Source organism: Pelodiscus sinensis, chromosome 18, assembly GCF_052426305.1.
Source record: "Pelodiscus sinensis isolate ZL-2025 chromosome 18, ASM5242630v1, whole genome shotgun sequence".
Lineage (NCBI taxonomy): Eukaryota > Metazoa > Chordata > Testudines > Trionychidae > Pelodiscus > Pelodiscus sinensis.
The window spans coordinates 7,997,289-8,011,065 of record NC_143069.1 but is presented as its reverse complement, the minus strand read 5'-3'; the positions used below and the strand labels follow the sequence as shown (position 1 = coordinate 8,011,065).

The window sequence follows — 13,777 nt, the reverse complement described above, 5'->3', positions numbered from 1 at the left end:
CAGGCCCCTTGTGCTGACCCCCAGGAATGTGCTGGAGCCGGGGATGGGGGGTGGGGTGGGGGCTGCTGGGATGGGCCAAACCCCCAACGCTGGGTGCAGGGATTGTGGGGGATGGGCCGGAGCTGTCGGCACCAACTTGGTGTGGGGGGAGGTGGCTGGTGAGCAGAGTCAGTGACGGGTCTGTCAGTAGGGGAAAATGGCCAATTGCCACCTGGGGTGTATGGGGGAGCCCAACTGCCACCTGGTGAATGGGGGAGCTCAATTTTCAACTGTGGGGAATGGAGGAAATAATGTGGAGTGGAGGGAGCGAGATGGGGGGGGGCTGAATTGTTCCCGGAGGGGAGATCTCCCTGGCTTCGGGGGGCATTTCCAGCAAAGCCCTCACATAAGAGGGAGACAGATGGGGGGGTAGGGAGAGGACGGGGATGGGCAGGGCAGGGCAGGTAGAAATGGGGAGGGGCAGGAGAAGGGAAGGGGGAGGAGATGGAGGAGAACAGGGGATAGGAGTGGGGGCGGGGATGAGGAGCAGGACAGAGGCAGGGCAGTGGTGGTGATGGCTGAGCGATGAGAACAGCTTGCGGGGAACTTAGCTCTCCCCCAGCTGTACACGCGATACTAGACTGACTCTGGTCTCTCTGTGGCTCCCCGGCTGGGCTCTCACTCCCACTTCTCCCCTCAGGGTGCCTGCCGGCTCCCCTGCTCTCTCTGAACGTGTCCCTGGGGCCATTGTTACCATGAGGTGTCTGGTCCCTGGAGCGTCCCCTGTGACCCGCTTTATCTTCTGCAAGGACGGGCGGGAGGCTGCCAGCCAAGTGTTCACCCCCGGGCCATTCACCTACCACCTCACCCGTCGCGTCTCCGGCCCGGGGGACGCTGGGAATTTCTCCTGCTGGTACCAGCACAGGAGTGACAATAAGGAGCTGCTGAATTCCAACCTGAGCCTCTCCAGGACGCTGCGTGTGACCGGTGAGGCCCTGAGGCCCAGACCTGCCCCACCCAGAGCAGCTGGGCAAAGACAGGTGGACCCCACTACTGGGGCGGGAACATGGGGCTGTGCTGAGCAGAGGGGGCTCTGGGGCAGCTGGCATGTGTGGGCAGCAGCCTCCGTCACACCCCTCCTGCAGGGCAGGGACTCCCTGCCCCCCATCACTGTGTCTAGGGGAGCTGGCTGGGCCGGCTCAGCCCAGAACAGCCCCGGGTTCTGTGAGAGACTTGGGTGGTAGGCTGGGTGTGGGCTGGAATTAGGGGAGGTGTCTGGGGGGCTGGTTGGTATTAGAGGTAGGATCTGGGGCCTGGGATGATGGCTGGGATTAGGGATTAGGTGCCGGGGCTGGGATTAGGGGAGGGGTCTGACTGGGATTAGGGGCTTTTGTTATCGCTGAGGTCACTGCCTGGCTGGAAGGGAGCAGGGTGGGGTGGAGTTAAGGGATGGGACCGGGGCCATTTGCCAGTGTCGCAGCCCTGGCCCCTCCTCCCTTTACTGTGACCGTTCCCTGCTGCTGCAGGTGCCCAGGAGGGAGACGCTGCCGCCAGCCCAGGTACCCGCACCGAGCACTAGGGCTGTTCTCGGCCCCCGAGCTCCTTGGGGGTCTGTCCTGGCCTGGGGTCTTGTCCTGTTGGCATAGTTGGTCCACCTCCCCCAGAGGCAGTCGCTATGGCAACGGGAGAAGCTCGCTGAGTCTCTGGCACTGCTAAAAGTCCACTATGCCGTTTCTGGAGTGTGATGCTCCTGGGTCAACGTATTAGATTTGTTTGAGGACGTTTACGTGGGGCTGCTGTGATGTAAATGAAGAAGGGGGCAGGTTCTCCCTTAAGGTACCTGTCTGGCCCCTTTCACTGAGTAGTTGAGCACCATCATTCATGTGCCTGGGAGGCGGTGCTGTTAGCATCCTTGTACAGATGGGGAAACTGAGGCACATGCCCGCAAACACCATACGGGGAGCATGGAGTGGAGCAGGGACTCTCACTCGTCCCAAGTTGGTGCTTTAACCCAGGAACCATCCTGCTTTACCCAGCCTGCTGTAAGCAGGTACATTTCAAGAGAGCCCTCCGGCCCCAGGCATTTCTGAGCTCTGACTGCTTGTGGCTTGTTCTTTGTCTATACAGGTTGACTGGTCTCCCAGGTGCTACTGTAGTACACCGAATAGTACTAGGAATGTACAGCACCTGGCACAATGGGGTCTGGTTCCATGACTGAGGCTCCTTGGTGCTACGGTAGTACACCTCATAGTAAACAATGTACAGCGCCTCGCACACCTGCTCCACAACCGGCGTTCCTAGGCGCTACCCCAAGATAGGCTCATGCTTGCTCCAACCCCAGGGCTGCCGCTGGCAATACTGAGGCATAACAGACGAACCCTAGTCTTGTATGGACCGCTCCATCTAAACCAGCGAAAGCCTGATGCAAACCTACACAATTGGCTGCCTCGTTCGCCCTGAGATGGGGACACCGTGCAGACGCGACTCTTGCACCTACAGCAGGGCCTTGTCGTGGTGAGAACGCCAATGAGCACTTCAGTGGCGGTTACCTTCCTACCTCCCATTGACGTTCCATGGGAACTGAGCACCTCACTTTGTACCTTTCACCATCACGCCTCCCGTCCTTTGGCCAAGATCCATAAAGCTACATAAAACCCACCTGCAAGCAGCTTTATGGATCTAGGCCGAAGGACAGCGCTCATGTAACCCACACGCCTACTGGGTGGGTGTACTGTCCCAGCCAATGACACGGAGACCACATCCAGAGACAGTGACTCGGCTCTGCAACTTTAGCGGAGAGCCAGGTGGCTTTTACCTCATGCAGTAGAGGAGGCTCCAGACTTACAAACCAGGTAACAGAACTTTTGCATTCTCCTCCAGCAGCAGGCGCTCCGACACAGCTGGACTGAGTACAACACCTGCAAATAACCCAGGGTATGTCTACACTACAAAGTTAGTTCGAACTAACGGACGTTAGTTCGAACTAACTTTCATAGGCGCTACACTAGCGCTCCGCTAGTTTGAACTTAATTCGAACTAGCGGAGCGCTTAGTTCAAACTAGGAAAACCTCATTTTACAAGGATTAAGACTAGTTCAAACTAGCTAGTTCGAATTAAGGGGTGTGTAGCCCCTTAATTCGAACTAGTGGGAGGCTAGCCCTCCCCAGGTTTCCCTGGTGGCCACTCTGGCCAACACCAGGGAAACTCTATTGCCCCCCTCCCGGCCCCGGACCCCTTAAAGGGGCACGGGCTGGCTACGGTGCCCATGCCAGGTGCAAGCCTGCCAGCACCCAGCCAGCAGACCCTGTACCTGGTACGGATCGAGCCAGCCACCCGATGTCCCCCAGCCCTCCCCCTCTTCCCGGGACCAGGCTGGCAGCTCCCGGGAGCTTGCCCAGGACTGCAAGAGGCGGGCACCCGCCTAGGCTAGTGCGGACATCGTGGACCTCATCCACAACCTCCGCACTAGGCACAGGAATGTGGCCGTCTAGGGCAGGAGAGCTGCCAGCCTGGCCACCCAGGAGCAGATTTACATGAAAATCAAGGTGGTCGAGTGAGACCCACGACCCTGAGCCCTGAGCTTAGAACATAAAAACATAAGAATGGCCGTACTGGGTCAGACCAAAGGTCCATCTAGCCCAGAAGCCTGTCTGCCGACAGCGGCCAACACTAGGTACCCTGGAGGGGATGGACCGAAGACAATGACGAAGCCATTTTTCTCGTGCCATCCATCTCCAGCCTTCCACAAACAGAGGCCAGGGACACCATGTCTACCCCCTGGCTAATACCACTCCATGGACCCTACCTCCATGACTTGATCTCACTTCCCTTTAAACTCTGTTCTAGTTCTAGGCTTCACAGCCTCCTGCAGCAAGGAGTTCCATAGGTTGACTCTTTGCTTTGTGAAGAACAACTTTCTGTTACTAGTTTGAAGCCTGCTACCCATTCCTTTCCTTTGGTGTCCTCTAGTCCTTCTATTATGGGAACTAATGAAGAACTTTTCTGTATGCACCCTCTCCACCCAACTCTGCTTTTAGAGACCTCTATCCTGCCCCCCCTCCGTCTCCTCTTTTCTAAGCTGAAAAGTCCCAGTCTCTTTAGCCTCTCTTCATATGGGACCTGTTTCCAACCCCTGATCATTTTAGTTGCCCTCCCCTCTCCCAGCCTCTCTCTTCCCCTCTCCCACCCCCTTTTCCCAGTCTCCCCCAGTTTTGTTCAATAAAGACAGATTCAATTTTTGAACACAATTGTCCTTTATTTTGTACATCAAGAAGAGGGGCTAGGGAAGGGTAAGTGGAAGGAGGTGAGGGAGGAATGGGGTACGAGCCCCCGATGGGGAGGACTGGGCTGGCTTTTGGGGTGGAAGCTCTCCTGCAGCCCCCCAATTGTCCCCTCTCCCCAGATGGCAGCCTGTAGCAAGTGCAGCCGGTCTGATGGCTGAGTGCTGTGATGTGCCCAGTGTGGGTAGTCCGGGCACTCCAAGCCAGGACTGCTTTGCAAGCGGGGCACCCCTGAGAACTGTCTGTCCGGGCTGGGGGTCGGGACCCTTTAAGCGCAGCCCTCGGCTAGCCTGAGACAGCATCTCCACGCTCTAAGTCCTCCTCTGATGCCCTGCCGGCACTGCTTCCGGCCATCCTTAACCCCGGTTCAGGGTCCACTTAATGTGGACATGCTAGTTCGAATTAGCAAAACGCTAATTCGAACTAGTTTTTAGTTCTAGATGCGTTAGTTCGAATTAGCTTAGTTCGAATGAACTAAGTTAGTTCGAATTAGTGCTGTAGTGTAGACGTACCCAAAGAGAGGCAGCCTGGCCAGATGCAACTATTCATTAACTTCCAGGCCAGAGAGGGCCATTGTGATCTTCAGTCTAGTCTGGCATCCTATGAGGTGCACACAGGCCCTTATCTTCCACTTGTTTAAACAGAGGCACCCTGGGGCACCTTAAAGACTAACACGTGTATTTGGGCATCAGCTTCCAGGGGTAAAAAACACTTGGACCTGCTTTTCCTCCGCAACAGCTGATGCCCAAATAAATCTTCAAGGTGCCACAGGACTCCTTGTTAGTAATGACTGTTGGGGTTGCCCCTCTAAGGCTATGTCTACACTGCAAGCTTTTTGCAAAAGAACAGCTGTTCTTGCGCAAAAACTTGCAGAGCGTCTGCACTGCATGCGTGTTCTTGCACAAGTAAATTTACAGTACAGCATCAGAAAACAGGGCTTCTTCTGGAAGAGTTATTCCTCTCCCTACGAGGAATAAGCCCTCTTGCGCAAGAGCTCTTCTAGAAGGTGGCAGTGTAGACAGGCAACATGAATTTCTTGCGCAAAAAACCCCTATGGCTAAAATGGCCATCAGAGCTTTCTTGTGCAAGAGAGTGTCGACACTGCCATGGATGCTCTTGCGCAAAAGCACATCTCTTCCGCAAAAGCACATGGCAGTGTGGACGCGCTCTTCTGGAAGACCTTTTGCACAAGAACTCTTCTGCAAAACAGTGTTGCATAAATTGCAAGGTTTCGTCCCCTTGGAGGCTAGTCTGATTTACCCCAAGAAGAGAGTCACACTTTCAGGCTGGGTCCAACTCAAGTTTATTGGTTGCAACCACGGTACGGCTAAGGAACTCAATGTTCAAATCAGAGCCGACCCCCAACATCTCATAGGCAGGGGTTTTTATAGGGTTCACATCTTTCCTGGTTTAGGTGCCTTAACATGATAGGTTACTTCATCTTTGACATTTAGCATTCCTATAGGTCAGGTTAATTTTCCAAATGAGGTTAAATACAGTGCCTACTTGCTGAACAATGGGCAAGCCATACTTCCCTTTTTCCTTTCCTGCTTGAGCCGGTCACAAGTTTAAAGGATGTGGAATCTATCCATATCTCCACTTAACAGAAGACTGGTTTCACTTCCCCTCGTCTCCTTATTATAAGTTATTACCTGTGACAGGCCTTGACCTTTGTCATGTCTTACTCCTATACAAATAGCAAATATATCTAAGTGTAGCGCCCCTCTCCACCTGGTTACCTTCTTTTAGAGCCAATCTCCTTTCAGGTTCGGATGGATAGGTCTGGGTTCTTCTGGATCCCGCCACCTACTCAATTTTATTCTTTCTGATTGATGTACTTGGCGGTGCCTCCACCCCCCTCACTCCTTCCTAGCAGGGTTGCCAGGGCAGCTTGGGAGGAAAATTCTAGCCCAGGATAATCCCCACTTATTCGCCAGATAGTTGGAGACTCCCAGAAAATAACACAAACACATACACTATAATAAACACAGTTATATTAAACAGGAGACAATTATAACAGAACAGGGTAAAACATTATTTTTAGGGTCACCGGTGCCCTGCAACTGTGAAGTTAGTGTCCCGTTGGTACGCGTACTTTGTTGGGGCCCTTGATGACTGTTGACCACACAATCCTTCTCTGCAGAGGTTTAGCAGTGGGGCTGACTGGGTCCAGTACAGCCCAAAGGACTCACAAATGGGAGAAGGCAGCAAATCCCTCCACAGTTTAATAGGCTGCAGGTAATAAAATCCCCAAACAAATTCCCTGACTTACTAACTAAAAATTGGTGCACTCACACACTCCATGAATGAGCCTCAGGTTGAGAGATGACTCAGTCTCTGCAAAGGGGCTGCTCTCTTCTCACAGGGGTCCTCTTCAAGCAGGAACCAGGCTGCTTCGGTCCCAGAATTTCCCCTCGCCGTGAAGGGGTGCAGGGCTCAAGATGCAGACCACACAACTGCACCAAAATTCAAAGCTATAGCCTCCCAGGCCAGCCTCCAGACCCACACAGCAGGCAGCAGCCCTGAACTTGCTGCTAGAGCCCAGCTGACCATGCAGTGACTCTCTCACCCAGGGAGCTGGAGCCTACTCAGCCTGGCTGGGGAAGCCTCCCAGCAAACTCCACAACTGGGAATCAACAGTGGAGACATAAACCCAGCTGAGGGATCCTGCCTTCAGGTCCCTAGAGGCTAGCTCTCAGGGGGAACCCTGCATGCAGGCCTGGGGCTTACTAGCTCCCACACACTCAGTCCTCCCCTTTTCCTGGCTGGCTCCAGACTCCCCTCAACAATGGTCTCTCCTTCCCCCTGGGAGGGGCATCTCACTCCCTGTGGGTTGCCGGGCAGACTCTGGCCCTGGTAGGGAGGGGGAGCCAAGGCAAACTCAGAGTGCCTCTCCCTGAGCTGCCAGCAGACAAAGCCCCGGGAATCCAAGCAATCTCCTTGGGGGTTACATAAGCATTAGCAATGTATGTATATTGTACGTGCCCCTCATAGGGGAATCAATGGCTCCGGGGGATTTGACTTCCCTTTTACACATCAACAGTTCTTGTGCAAGAAGCCTCCAATGTAGACGTAGCCCACGAGTTTCAGGGGGGTAGCCGAGTTAGTCTGTAACAGGAAAAACTTAAAACACAATGGCTACGTCTAGACTGGAATGATTTTCCACAAATGCTTTTAATGGAAAACTTTTCCGTTAAAAGCATTTGCGGAAAAGAGCGTCTAGATTGGCACGGATGCTTTTCTGCAAAAGCATGTTTTGCGGAAAAGCGTCCGTGCCAATCTAGATGCACTTTTCCGCAAGAAAGCCCTGATCGCCATTTTTGCGATTGGGGCTTTTTTTGTGCAAAACAAATCTGAGCTGTCTACACTGGCCCTTTTGTGCAAAAGCTTTGCGCAAAAGGACTTTTGCCCGAACGGGAGCAGCATAGTATTTCCGCAAGAAGCACTGATTTCAGACAGTAGGAAGTCAGTGTTCTTACAGAAATTCAAGCGGCCAGTGTAGACAGCTGGCAAGTTTTTCCGCAAAACCAGCTGCTTTTGCGGAAAAACTTGCCAGTCTAGACACAGCCAATATATAGTCATCTTAAAGATTAACAAACCATGTAGATGGGATCATGAGTTTTCCTGGGCATAGCCCACTTCTTCAGATGACTAGAGTGTTGTATGTCCAGAACCAAAATGAATAGGGGAGGAAAAAATGGGAGGGGGGGGAAGGAGGCAGGGGGTATGTAAATATCAAAGGGAAAACCCAGCTGGTATGTAACAGGCACCACTGATAAGAGTTGTTGGGAATTTCCCAGGAACCGATCGGGGTTTCTTAGGAACAAGTTTAAAAAGGGGTGAGAATCGGGGTGAACTGGGTGGATGCCTGGGTGAGGGTTGGGTCGAACAACGCAGGGAGGGAAAAGCAGGAGCGTGGGGCGTGAGGGCAGGTGAGCGCTGCGGTGAAAGCCACGTGCGCAGGCCGGGCCGGGCCCCTCTCTCCTCCAGCTGACTAGCAACTTGCAACTTCCACTGCTGGCCCACGTGGCCCTCGGAGGACGGAGCTTCCCCTTCCCTGCGCCCGCCCCTGGGGCCCTCCAGCCAATGGGAAGCGAGGGCTAATGTTGCTGGTGTTTCAACATTCGGAGCCGGCTGGAACAGCTGCTGCCGCGGGCCCGGGGGCTGCGAGCAGGCAGGAGGCGGAGGTGAGGGGCGGGGGGCGGTGACTCCTGGCCCCGCAGCGCAGGGGGGTCCGGGTCCGTCCGGGGTTACCAGGCCGCGCGCTCCCCTCGCTCTTGGAGGCGATGCTGGTGCCAGTGTCTGCTTCAATGCGACCCTACAATAACAAGCCCCAATCGGCCGAGTCGCTGCTTGTTTCACCTCGTGTCCCCCTGCGCTGCAGAAATCCCGCCTCTGCTGGGCCAGCCCTGAGACACGGGGTTCCCCCTGCATTGTAAGCAAGCTGCCCCCTTCTCCCCCATGCTCCCGTTCCCTGAGTATCAGTCCTGCCCCCGCAGCCTGCACAAATCTTCATCCTTTAGGACCAAATAGGAAGGGGAGGGGGCGAGGGATTATTTTCTTTATTCCCACCCCCCCAGCGGAAGGAGCTGTTCTCTGTGTCTGTGTTTACAAACCAAGGAACGTGTTTCTCCCTGCTTTGGGTTGGGGTTTTTTTTTGCCTGTTTCTTGACAAGATTGATTGAAATGTTGGTCTGACTAGAGCAGTCCCCAAGTTTAGTGCCCTGCCCTGAAGCAGGACGAAGTCAACCAAGACCTACGGGTTTGTCTAACCCTGTCTAATTCTTTCTTCCCCCCCATGCTTCCCCAGAAGGGATCAGACAGGCTGTACACAGCTTGACAAAGCCCTGGCGGGGTTGATTTAGTTGGGATTGGTCCTGCCTAGAGCAGGGGGCTGGATTTGATGACCTTCTGAGGTCTCTTCCAGCTCTATGATTCTATGATTCCCTCCCCTTTTCTTCACCATCATTAATATCCTTTTGCAGTGAGTTCCAGAGGTTGATTATACACTTCAAAATACGGCCGTTTTAACTAGAGCTGGAAGGAAGTTTTCAGAGGGGGTGTTTTTCCATTGGAAAACGCTGATTTTAGTGACCTTTTGTTTGGAAGGGGAAAACTCCACCATTTCAGAACATTAAAATGTAGTTTTCCATTCCTGAAATGACTCTTTGTTTGGTCTCTTTAAAGTTTATCTTCCGTAATCCACCGTAATACATTTTAAAAAAGTCAAAATCTAAACAAAATGTGAATTTATTTGCAGAACTGTGTGTGATCAGGAAAAAAAGTCAAAATCCTGGAATTTCTAGTCCCAGTTCAACCCTACTTTTAGCCACCTTGGTGCCAGGGATGTAAAATCTCATTTAATTAGCTAACCAGTTAAACAATACGTTGAACCAGTTAACCGATTAAATGGGACACGTAGGGCGAGTGGTCCCCCTGCGTGTTAAAGATGGGCTTGGAGCAGCCCCCCACACCTACCCCCGTGGCACACTGCTGTGACTGCTGAGCAACCCTACCCATGGTGTGCCAGAGTGCCCTGTGCCTATGGCTGGTGGAGGGCTGCTCCAGCCCCCACTGGTTAACCATAACCGGCTTACTGGTTAACCATTCACTTCCGAACTTGGTGTCCCCACTGCTAACATTAGGACAGTGGTCCCCAACACGGTGCCCGCATTTGTATGTGCCCGCCAAGTGCTCAGGGCTGGCCTGGCCCCGGGCACGTGGCGCATGTGCGGTGCCGGAGCTGGCCCCGGGCGCATGGTGCACAGTGAGCGCTGGCCCCGGGGGCGCCGCAGATTGGCTGCCCGCGTTATGGCCACGTGGTGCATGGGGGGAGCGCAGGCCCCGGGCGCGCGGCACTTGCAGGGTGCGCCAGCCCTGGGTGCGCAGCACTTGGAGAGCGCCAGCCCCGGGGGCGCGGTGCTTCGGGGGGGAGAGTGCCAGCGCTAGCGCCGGCCCTGGGCGCGCGGTGCTTCAGGGGGGAGAGTGCCAGCGCCAGCACAGGCCCCGGGCGCATGGCGCTTGCAGGGTGTGCCGGCCCCGGGCACGCGGTGCTTGGGGGGAGAGCGTTGGTCCCGGGCGCGTGGCGCTTGCAGGGTGCGCTGGCCCCGGGTGCGCGGTGCTTGGCGGGGGGCCCGGCCCTGGGCGTGCGGTGCTTGTGGGGGGGGCGGCGGCCCTGGGAATGTGGCTATGGGGGGGCCCCGCCCGGGAATGTGGCTATGGGGGGGTCCCCGCCCCCGGGTGCGCAATGGGGGGCCCCGACCCAGGGCACCCTGCGGGCAAACGGCCACGCCCCTTGGCGCCCGGCAACCTCAAATGGTTGGGGACCACTGCATTAGGAGAAGCCATTGGCTGCCTCCCCTGCCCCGCCCCATTCCTTCTTTGACATTCCCCTGCTCCCATGGGGGTCACGCTGCCCCCCTTTGAGAGCTGATGCTGAAAAGTGCTGGGAAAGCTCGGGGCGATTATCTGCCTGACCCCGGTGAATAGGAGCTGGCAAAGGCCCTGAAGTGTGACAGACCCTGGAGCTGTGACCGGCCCTTTCACCCAGCAGGATGTGCCGAATGCCCCAGGGGACCAAGGGATGGTGGGCGTGGCACTTCAAGCACACCTTGATTTTCTTCTGTCAGGGCTGGGGCATCGGACCGTCCAGGCTGGGTTCCTGTGATTTCCCGCGCGTGCTGGGCGGATGGTTTCCTGTCCAGTGTAGACTGCCGCTGGTGCGGGACCTCTGCATATAAACGCTGGGTAAGTCCTGGTGGGTTTTTAATGGGCAGTGCCATGTGGTTTGGTAACTCAGGGTGCCCCTGTATAAAACTATGGGACACCAACATCTTGAATACTGTGTACAGATGTGGTTTCCTCACCTCAAAAAAGATATTTTGGCCTTGGAAAGGGTTCAGAAAAGGGCAACTAACATGATTAGGGGTTTGGAACGGGTCCCATATGAAGAGAGGTTAAAGCGATGGGACTTTTCAGTTTAGAAAAGAGGAGACTGAGGGGGGATATGATAGAGGTCTATAAAATCATGAGTGGTGTGGAGAGGGTGAATAAAGAAAAGTTATTTATTAGTTCCCATGATAGAAGAACTAGAGGACACCAAATGAAATTAATGGGTAGCAGGTTTAAAACTAATAAAAGAAAGTTCTTCTTCACACAGGGTGTAGTCAACCTGTGGAACTCCTTGCCAGAGGAGGCTGTGAAGGCTAGGACTATAATAGAGTTTAAAGAGAAGCTAGATAATTTCACGGAGGTTAGGTCCATAAAAGTCTATTAGCCAGGAGATAGAAATGGTGTCCCTGGCCTCTGTTTGTGGAAGGCTGGAGAAGGATGGCAGGAGACAAATCGGTTGAACATTGTCTTTGCTCATCCCTCTTTGGGGCACCTGGTGCTGGCCACTGTCAGCAGACAGGCTACCCAGTACTGCCGTTCTTATGTTAGGGTTCTTGGGTGGGGCACAGGGCAGAGCCCATTGGTTCAGAGGTGCTAAGAGCAGAGTTATTTGCACTTACGTCCCAGCCAGACTCCCTCGTATCCCCTAACGCAGGGCTGGGGGGATCCTTTTTTGGGTCGGGGGACACAGAGAAATCCGTCGGGCCTTGTAGTAGTTGGGCGGCAGGAGTGGAGCTTAGTGCCTACGGGGCCAAGGGAAACAGAGAGGGCACCATGTCCACAGGGCCGGGGTGCCATTTTCCCTAGGGCCTCCGGGAGGGCGGGGGGGACGAGTGTGTCTATGGTCTAGGAGCCAGGGCCCACCAAAGATGAATCCGACCCAGGCTCTGGTACATCTCTGCAGCACTGCCGGCCGGTTCCCCCACCTCTTGGTCCTCAATCCGACTAGACCCGCTTCCCGACGGCTGGTTGACCCCCGGCCAGCCCCGCTCCCTCCAGCCCCCTCCCAGCCAGCCCTGCTTCCCGGCGGCCGGTTCCCCCCCACCCCCTCTCTTCCAGCCAGTCCCACCCCCCCCCGGCCCCTGCTGTTCGGTATTTTTTTTAAACCATCTGGTAACCCTAGCAGGTGGGGGTGAAAAGTGCATGGAACTGCTCGCACAGGCGCGTCTGGGAATGAGATGCTGCTCTAACATCTCTGCCTCTGTTCACTTCCAGCCCCTGCCTCGTGGCGCTGGGCCCCCGTGGCCTGGGCGGGCCCCCCAGGCGCACCATGGCTCGGCATAGCAAGCTGCAGAAGCACGTCCTGAGCCTGTACAGGCAGTTCCTGCGCGCCGGCCGGGAGAAGCCGGGATTCCTGCCTCGCATCCAGGCCGAGTTCCGGAAGAACGCCAGCATCCCCCGGGCCGATGTGATGCACATCGAGTATCTGCTCCGCCGTGGCCAGAGGCAGCTGGCGCAGCTCCGAGACGCGAACACCAAACAGATGGGCACCTTTGTCCAAGCCAAACCCGAGGAGCAGTGACCCCTGCTGGTTGGCGCAGGTGTCTGTCTTGTACTGGGACGGTTGGGGGTGAATTCACAGATCAGCCTTCCTGGTTCTCACATCCTTGTGCACCCCTCGTGTCCGACCACAGGGAAGGAAACGTCCCGTCGGTGCCTGGCTTGGCATTCGCTGGGCTAAACGAAGCCGGGTTTAGGTGTCTTTATAGGCAGCCACTATAGGGTGAATTTAAGAAGCTGGTCTCGCTCATCCAGGCTTTTGAACAGTTCAGGTGTGGATGGGTGATCTGGAGGTGATGCTCTTGTTTCCAGGACCTGGTACACAATTCATTCTACCCCTGCTGGCTCCTCTCTTCCATCCTTAGCCAAAGAGGAACAAGCCAGTTAGCCCAGGGAAATAAAAGAAAGGGAGAGCGGTGGCGGAAAACCCCGTGTCTGTCATTTTCTCCAATGATCCCTCAGTTGTCCGAAGGACGGGTAGGGGGCCCGGGCCCTCCCTCTCCACCGGGCCCCGACCCCGGGCCCTATCAGTGGTGGGCGGTTCCTACCACTGGCTCAGCGGGGAGTTCTCCCCGAAACGTGCCAAGCCCGCCAGGGCTTTTCCTGCCCCAGGTTGCTTCCTACCCCAGCCCTTTGGCCGACGGAGATCCCGCCTGGCGCTGGGCTGGCGGTGGCACTGACGTTGGCAGGCCCGACGTCTGGGGCAGCAGCGACAGGGGATCAACAGCGGGCGCTGGGGTCGAGCTCGGCCCGGGGACTGTAGCGGCAGAGGCAGTTGGCCCCTCCGCCCCGAGGCCAGCCACAACTGAGCTGTCTCCCTGGCTTTTGTACCTGGCCCGCAGTTGGAGCATGCCCAGCACTGCTGTGGGGGCGGGGCCTGCTCAGCCCAGCACTCCAGTTTGCTCCTCCCTTGGCCAGTGCGGGGCTGGACCAAGGCATGTGCGGATGTGCACCACCAGTAACACAGGCTGCCTCCTCTGGGGGCTCTGCTGATCAGCTGAGTGGCACCTGAATTTCACCCGAGCGGCTGCCCATGCACACAGCTTGCAGAGCACACTGGCCCCTGACTGGCCACTGGCCGAGTGTGTGTTTGTGTATATTGGTGTGTCCCTGTATGTATGTGTACA

At 55.7% G+C, this 13,777-nt stretch overlaps 1 long non-coding RNA gene across 3 annotated transcripts; it reads left to right on the top strand.

Annotated features, from left to right (window-relative positions):
* Nucleotides 1-536: 536 nt before the first annotated feature.
* On the top strand, nt 537-13,077 carry LOC142823396 (uncharacterized). Of its 3 annotated transcripts, XR_016347194.1 has the most exons (4): nt 537-966; nt 2,107-2,831; nt 10,889-11,006; nt 12,366-13,077. It is a non-coding gene; the product is annotated as an uncharacterized LOC142823396 (long non-coding RNA). The 3 variants fall into 3 exon arrangements; XR_016347193.1 differs by lacking the exons at nt 537-966; nt 2,107-2,831 and adding an exon at nt 8,323-8,446; XR_016347195.1 differs by lacking the exons at nt 537-966; nt 2,107-2,831 and adding an exon at nt 8,376-8,446 and having other exon boundaries at nt 10,813-11,006.
* Nucleotides 13,078-13,777: the final 700 nt, after the last annotated feature.